Source organism: Eriocheir sinensis, chromosome 7, assembly GCF_024679095.1.
Source record: "Eriocheir sinensis breed Jianghai 21 chromosome 7, ASM2467909v1, whole genome shotgun sequence".
NCBI lineage: Eukaryota > Metazoa > Arthropoda > Malacostraca > Decapoda > Varunidae > Eriocheir > Eriocheir sinensis.
This window is the reverse complement of record NC_066515.1, coordinates 13358689-13367057: the sequence shown is the minus strand read 5'-3', so window position 1 is coordinate 13367057 and position 8369 is coordinate 13358689. Positions and strand designations below refer to the sequence as shown.

Sequence of the window (8369 nt, the reverse complement as noted above, 5' to 3'; positions counted from 1 at the left end):
TGAAATCGCAACCTGCAGCTACTAACGAAAGGAACTCAATATTTTTAGTGCGTGCTGCGGCTTATACAACTAAATATCAGTCTATAGGCAACAGTGAGAACTTATTATCTTTAGTACGTGTGCGGTACTTAGCATTCTTTAATTCTGCGTCACACGTGCATGAACTGTCAGGGAGAACGCTACGTGGGACATGCCGAGGGGAGGCACAAGAGTAAAAGCGAATCTGCCGAAGCGCCAGACTGTGTGGCGGAGAACCTGAGGAGGGGCGAGGTGGTGATGCAGCTCGCTAAAGGTCAAGCCGAGGCAGACGACTGAGAGGGGCTGATAATGATGACACTCGTTTTGCATCGCGGTTCTCATGCATCTTGCCTTGAGCGCCGACCCTCTACTCATCTATACTTTTGCAGGCTCCAATATCTTTTACCTTATACTTTCTTCTTTTGCATCCTCTGCTCATCTATACTTTTGCAGTCTCCAATATCTTTTATCTTATACTTTCTTCTTTTGCATCCTATACTCATCTATACTTTTGCAGGCTCCTATATCTTTATCTTATACTTCTTTCTTTTTTTGCATCCGACTCCCTATATATGCGGGCCTTTTTTTATTGTTGCGGACTTTTTTTTATTGTTGTTTCCTTTTTCTGGGTGCCCTTGTGCTGTCTCCTTTGCTGTAAAAAAAAAAAAATATATATATACTCACTTCCATCTCACTTCCTTATCCTCACACATAACATTCCCTCAGTTCATTTCACCTACCACAAAAGTTTCAACTATTTAACGTAGCACAACACTTTCTTCTATTGCTACTCCATGGTCTTCTGCCTCGTGGTGAAGTTATACCTTATAGATCTGTTTACTTTCAACCTTATACGCGCTTGGTGAGGTACAGGGTTGGTTGGAGTATGTGTGTGTTCGTGTGTCCGTGTGCAACTGTTCATGGTATGCCCCTTCCGGCTCTCTACTGTTGCTTTTCATTTGTCCCCACAGGCTTAGAGTCAGTTATTCTTATTTATATCTTAATTCTATTTTTATTATTATCATCAGTATCGTTCTTCACATCCTTTTTTTATTATTTTCCTCGCCCTCCTCCTCCTCATCATCATCCTCATCCTCATCATCATCATCACCATCATTACTCTCACCTTCACCGTCACCACACTCTTCATCCTTTACGTTTCTTGCCGGCGGAGGGAGGAATCCTTGTGCCCTTCTTCTCCTTGCTCCTCTGCACCTCGCCGTCCCTCCTGGCCTCGTGTTCTCGTGTCCCTTGCCAGCCCCTCCCCGTTAGTGGCCTCGGCGGGGGCAGGGAAGCTCTGGGGACGCTGTAGCTCCAGCGATGGCATGGAGGGCAAAAATATAGACAAGGTTCCGCTCCAGGTTTTTGCGGCGGGGTGTGGCCCGGGAGCCTGACAAGGTGTGGTCCATCTCGTGTGTGTGTGTGTGTGTGTGTGTGTGTGTGTGTGTGTGTGTGTGTGTGTGTGTGTGTGTGTGTGTGTGTGTGTGTGTGTGTGTGTGTGTGTGTGTGTGTGTGTGTGTGTGTGTGTGTGTGTGTGCGAAGGGATTTCTCAGAAAGCTGTGTTTGGTTTATGCGAAAAAATGAGAATCAAAGTGTTTGGAGTAGAATCTTGGCAAAAAATATCATAGTTTTGGTCAGATTTGCGTCACAGAGAGGTTTTGAAGATTTTCGTGTGTTTGCACAATTGTTGGATGGATGTATTGGTTCTTATTGAATGAACTTAACATATATACGTTCTACTGAGGATAACACAATACGGTACATACAAACACTGACATGCCATCGAGAGTAGTAAAAAGGGACTGCGAGCACGACAACGGGGGCAAAGAGGCTTGTTGTGTTGGTCACGTCACTTCTTGGCTTGTTAAAAGGATCGCTCCGAGACCCCCGTAGCCGCAGTGAGAGGGAAAGCTGCTCCAATACAGGTGCAGATAAACGCAGTAATACCGACATAACCGGTCGGCAGCGAAGGTCACACTTCAAGGTTAAACTCACTTGAAATTACTTTGTTAGAGAGTAAAAACGGCAGGCAAGTCTCCCTTTTATTTTAGGCAGGCTTGCTCATCGCCACCGCCCTCTGGTTGGCAAGGTCGCGCAAGGCCTAAAAACAAACAAACAAACAAAAAAGAGTAAAACCGAAGGAAGGTCATTGCTTAAACATGTAGGGGTTCTGACGTTCAAACTTGGCCCAGTTAATAAGCCTGTTGGGTGTTGCAAGGAACTTGATTATAAAGTGGGGCAAAGATACTGCTTATACACTACAATCGAGATTAAAGTGAGACTGATTGAAGCTTTCACTGAATGGAATGGTGGCCAGTCCAGAAGTGGAGGTCATGTGGAGTTTTTTTCCCAGTCTGGGCCCGCTGGTACATCTTTTTTTTCACAGTAAAGCGAGAAAAGACGACCACAAGGACTTCACGCAAGGCAGGCGAGTGAGTGAACCTCCCGAACAGGGAATCCGGGACTTTATTTTTATTTTTATCAGACAGGCATGTATTTTGCGATCATTATCAATATGAGTATTATTCTTTATGATTTTTAACAACAACATCTAATAATAATAATAATAATGATAATAATAATAATAATAATAATAATAATAATAATAATAATAATAATAATAATAATAATGAGGCCCTCGGGTGGTGAGGTAGACAGCGGCGCCAGCGCGTTGGTTCGATTCCAGAGTGGCGTCCAGTCTCGTCCCCTTGATTTGGTTTGTCCCTTCCTGATCTGCGCATGCGCGGACTTTGCTTTTTTGTCCATTTCATTCACTGCACTGTCGTTCAATAGCGTATACCAAGCTTACCTTTGATCTCTTGCTAGTTTTCATGAAAAAAAAAAGCCAAATTCCAGGCTGCCATGGACCCCGTATCTCAGCTACTATTGAAAGGAGAGTGTCCCATAAGCCTGACCTTCAATCCGAAAACAACTCTGAGGAGACGGAAGGACAATCATAAGAACAGAGTTAATCTAAGTATAAGCTATTAGAAGACAGTGTAGTGAATGAAATGGATAAAATAGAAAACCCCGCGCATGCACAGATCAGGATGGGGCAAAGCGAATCAAAGGTACGAGACTAGACGCCACACCGGTGCTGGGTAACATTCAATAATAATAATAATAATAATAATAATAATAATAATAATAATAATAATAATAATAATAATAATAATAATAATAATAATAACAATAATAATAATAATAACAATAATAATAATAATAATAATAATAATAATAATAATAATAATAATAATAATAATAATAATAATAATAATAATAATAATAATAATAATAATAATAATAATAATAATAATAATAATAATAATAATAATACGCTACTGCTGGTGCTCATGCTGCTGCTGCTATGATTACTACTCCTACTACTACTACTACTATTACTATTACTACTGCTGCTACCACCACCACCACCACCACTACTAATACTAATACTGCTACTATATACTACTACTACTACTACTACCACTATTTTTTTTCTCTACAATCAAAAAGATACCTTCACCCATGTTTATTTTCCCAACACATAATCATGGAGGGATCCATAAATTGGAGGTCATTAGCCCCAGCTCTGTTCACTAATGACTGTGGCATCCAACCATATCACTAATAGTACTTAACACTAAATATATACATAACACCTTATCCTCTCCTACATATACGATATTACTTTACTACTCATGTCGCTCCCGACCCACCCTAATGTCACTCTCCACCACTGTGGGCTCATAGTCCATATTGGAAATGTTGGTGGCTTTTGGGCCAGAGTGTCTGGTGCCCCTGAGACATAGGATGGCCGACCTGAGCAGGGAGAACGAGAGGCGACACCTCATCCAGGCAACAACGTGGCTCCTTGGCTGATGCTTCTTTTCTGAGATCAGTTCCGCGAGTCGTGCGTAGAAGCATCGGGCCCTGGGACCCATCCCGCCGGATGTGGTGAAGACGAGGGGAGTAAGGCTGCCCTGATCAACATGCTGGATTTTCTCACCATGCCCTTGTCTTCTGCTCGTTCCTGTGGTGGGCGGCTTCTAGGGGCAGCTCACGGTGACAGGCAGCCATCGGGTCGTATATGCAGATGTCCATGAATGCCCGCTGTCCGCTCACCCAGAATCCGCGGGCACTTACATCAACCCGTGCCTCATGTGAAGTATTGGCCGTCCTGTATCTAGGGTGTTCGCCGTCCAGGGGGAGCAGTGCCGGCTCGGTAGCGACGTCTTGGCATACCTCCCCGAGCATGCTGGCTGTCAGATCCCTAACCTCATCGTGTCGGATACAGACGAAGCCTCCCTTCACTTCTTGCATGTCATGGTGTGAGTGACATCATTCGGTGATCCACATACACAGAGAGCAGGCAGGCCCTCAATCGGCCAGCCATATCTCAGAGCAACAGCGTCGACAAATTCTTGTTTGTTGAGGCTGAAGCCTTTTGCACTGATTGGTAGTGACGTTAGCCAGTTAGAGGCGCCTGCCTCCTGTGCTGTGTGGATTTTTCTGCACATTTCTGTAGACAGGGTGTGTGTTAGACGGTCCAGCTCGTCCTTTTGGGCCTGGTGTCTTTCTTCTGAGATTCTTTTTTAATTTCTCCTATTTCACTTTGGTCTATTTCGCCGTCTGCCTCCTGAGCGATTATCCTGTTGGTGATGGATCTGGTAAGGCTGATGGAGTTTTGATTCTCCATATCAGCCAGCTTCTCGGGGTTCTTGATCCCTATTCCTCTCAGTCTTGGAGGAAGTGCTAGCATATCCCTCTCCTCCTCCCCCAAAGCATGAGATTTCACCAGCGCCTGCAAGAATACATTCTTGACGGCATTCTCCAGTGGTCGGAGGAGTGGACTGATGCCGGGGATGGTGCGCATCAGGAACGTCCACTGATGTTGGATGCCGTGGGTGTACGCTGAATAGGCAGCGTGTGGCTCAGTCTTGGCAATGGCAGACAAAGCTTCTATTTCCTTCACCCATTCAGCTACTTTGTCTCCTACGTACTCCTTCTTACACACCTCTGTCCCGATCACTGCACCTAAGTGTCGTTGTCCGTCCTTTGTCACAATGACTCCACTTCCTCCAAAAGTTTCTGCGGCACGGTCATAATGTTCAGGTTTGACAATAATAATAACGACAACAATAATAATAATAATAATAATAATAATAATAATAATAATAAAAATAATAATAATAATAATAATAATAATAATAATAATAATAATAATAATTTTACTGTTACTGCTACTAATACTGATGATGATGATGATAATGATGATGATGTTGATGCTGCTGCTGCTATAAATAATAATGCTTTTGTCACATCAGGGTTGGGGCCAGCTCAAGGGCAAAACAAAACAAAAAAAAGAAAAAAAAAAAAGCCTGCAAAGAACTGCTCCCACAACACGAGACAGGAGGACCTCTGCGAGTAGGAGTCCAGAAGAATTGATCGCCTAAGGATAGACAAGTGTTTTAATGCTCCTCTCATGAAAGTGTTCAAGTCACAGAAAAAAAATATCCTGACGAAGAAAGAATGTTCTATAATTTACGAGTTCTAGAGGTGAAAGAATACAGAGGCAGATTTAGTCTTGCAGAAGGAGTTTGGACATCATCGGGGTTAGCTATAGCATAAATTCCTGTGCAGTTTTTACTCCTCCTCCTCCTCCTCCTCCTCCTACTACTACTACTACTACTACTTCTACTACTACTACTACGGTATATTGAAAGATAACGAATTTCAAGGAGCGGCAATTATCAAAACAAAAAAATATAGGAATGCAGAAAACAGATGGACTAAAAGAGTGACATTGAAAAACTGTTGTCTACAAACATACCCAAGAGATGGCCGTTCCTTCTTGCCCTTGTCCTCCTCCTCCTCCTCCTCATCATCATCATCATCATCATTATCATCTTCCTTTTCCTAATCATCATCATCACCATCATCATCATACTTTTGATCCTTGACGTTTTTGCAGGCGGAGAGAGGAATACTTGTGTAGTGAATAAATGTATAATGAAATAAATTTAAAAAATGCGGAAGGTTTGCATCGACTGAAACTAACGGAAACCCTGGAAAGAGGTCTATGTCCGGCAGTGAAGGGATGCAGACTGATGATTACGTAGAGATAGATAGACAGATAGATAGATATAGATAGATAGATAGATAGATAGATATAGACGCAGGTAAGTAGGTATCTAATCAGCGGCAGCCTGTCCCATTCCAATGTAGGACAAAGGCTTCTCTCACGTGCTTCCTTATATTCATTTCGCGTGTCTCAGTATTCCAGTTTTTAACCTTAATTTCATCGCCCAATCCGCTAAACGTTCGCTCCTTAAGGGGTTATTACACTGGGCAAATTTTCCGTGGATCTTCAGTCACACCACGATTTCCGCTGGCGTGGTTCTCATTTGTTTCTTGTTATTGCTGCTGATGATGATGGTGAGTAATACCGTCGTCCTTCGGTGAACTCTACTGTAGCTTTGGATGATCGTGGACGCGTCAGAAAACCACGGAAATATGAGAACCACGCCAGCGGAAATCGTGGTTTGATTGAAGATCCACGGAAAATTTGCACAGTGTAATAGCCCCTTAAGTTCCTTTTGTCAGTTACTTCCCAATCTGTTTCTTTTTGTCCATATGTCGTCCTCTCTCTTGCATATGTACCCTGCCCTTTCCCATTTCTTGTTTTAAATCAATTGTGTGGTTTTTTTTTTTTTTTTTTTTTTTTACTATTTATATTCTACTTCTGTCTGTTCTCAACCATTTAGGGGGCTTCGTGGTGCAGTGGTTAGCATACTCGGCTCACAACCGAGAGAGCCCGGTTTCGATTCCCGGGCGGAGTGGAAAAATTTGGGCGGCTTTTCCGATACCCTACGCCCCTGTCCACCCAGCAGTGAATGGGTACCAGGTATTAATCGGGGGTTGTGTCCCGTCTCCTGGGATCTGTCTCTCTCCGGCATATGACCATAGATGTTGCGCCGACTAAACGAAACTTTTTCTCAACCATTTGCAAGTTTTCTGAGCCATTATACTGAGGCTCTACATCAGTCTCCATTCTTTGTCTGGCACTTCTTAGTTTTCTTGCCAGAGAGTTGGTCAGTGTTTATTTTCTGAATCATTATGTCATGCTGATTGAAAACCCTTCCAATGGAGCATAACGCTGAAGAGACTCTCATTGTTACGTCTTCCGAAACACTTCAACCCAATCTTAAACGTTTATTTCTAGTTTTAGTGAGGATTTTTTAACCAGTTGTTGTAAGTGTGTGTGTGTGTGTGTGTGTGTGTGTGTATAGATAGATAGACAGGTAGATAGATAGACAAACAGATAGATGGCTAGATCGACAGATAGATGGATATAAATTTAATGTATGTATAATGTGTACTTCCTCTTCTTTCAAGTTCATGTGTCTAATGATAGTTGAAGGCTAACACACATTGCGGCGGGTGAGAAATGAATTAGGCTTCGGAAGTTCGGATCAGTTGGTGTTCGGAGCGGTGCTGAACAGTCTAAGCCCGCCCCCTCCCCCACCCCATCGGCCACGGCTAGTACAGTCAGCGCCAGCGTGAGGGAGGAGAGGTGTGTTGCTACTCTCCTCCTGCACCGCCGCCGCCACTGGACCCCGGCATTCCCAAAGACCCAAGAAACGACCAAGGGACACCCGGACGGCCTTGCAGTGTATCCAGGTTGGTGGTGGTCGTGAGGGGCGTGGAATTTACTTACACTCAATAGTCATCCTTCTTCCCCCCCCCCCCCCTTCCCCCATCATCCCCAGTTGCGGCGCCGTGGCTATATACCCCCCCTTCCCTCCCTCCCCCCAACTCACCCTTTATCGCTCCCATCCCCCCGGCTATCCGTCATTATCCTTCCCTTATCTCTTTTCCTCATTTCTTCATATATAATTATTTTTTTGCCCAGCGCAAGTTATGCCTTCTCGTTAACTACCCCCCGCCTCAATAACAAGCGCCCGCACACAGACCTGGCATCTTCTAAAATAATCTTATCCTTTATACTTTTGTAACTGCCAGCCTTGCCGTATAGCTCCTCGGGTACGGCGTGCGCAGGGCTGTGCAGACCCGCCCAGATCATGCTTCCGCGGTAGATCATGTGCAGCCGCCCTCCTGCTACTTGACTTTTAGGCCCAAGGAATTTTCGTCCCGTAACGGTAAATGAAAATAGCCATTCGTCTGAGCCCCTCGTTTACACTTTCGTGCCCCAACCCTCGTCCACGGCCTCTACAATGTATATATAATCATGAGATAAAATAAGTTGACGTAAAAGTAATTGAGGAAACTGGACAAGTATAGGTGCATGTATACATAGACCGTACACGAGCCTATAGAAACAAAGGAAACCG

At 43.9% G+C, this 8369-nt stretch overlaps 1 long non-coding RNA gene across 1 annotated transcript in view; it reads left to right on the top strand.

Annotated features, from left to right (window-relative positions):
• Positions 1–7559: 7559 nt before the first annotated feature.
• The window catches only part of LOC126992657 (uncharacterized), a 9470-nt gene continuing 8660 nt past the window's right edge, over positions 7560–8369 (top strand). Inside the window, exon 1 of the long non-coding RNA XR_007746881.1 lies at positions 7560–7698. This is a non-coding gene — a long non-coding RNA (uncharacterized LOC126992657). The remainder of the gene's footprint in view (positions 7699–8369) is intronic.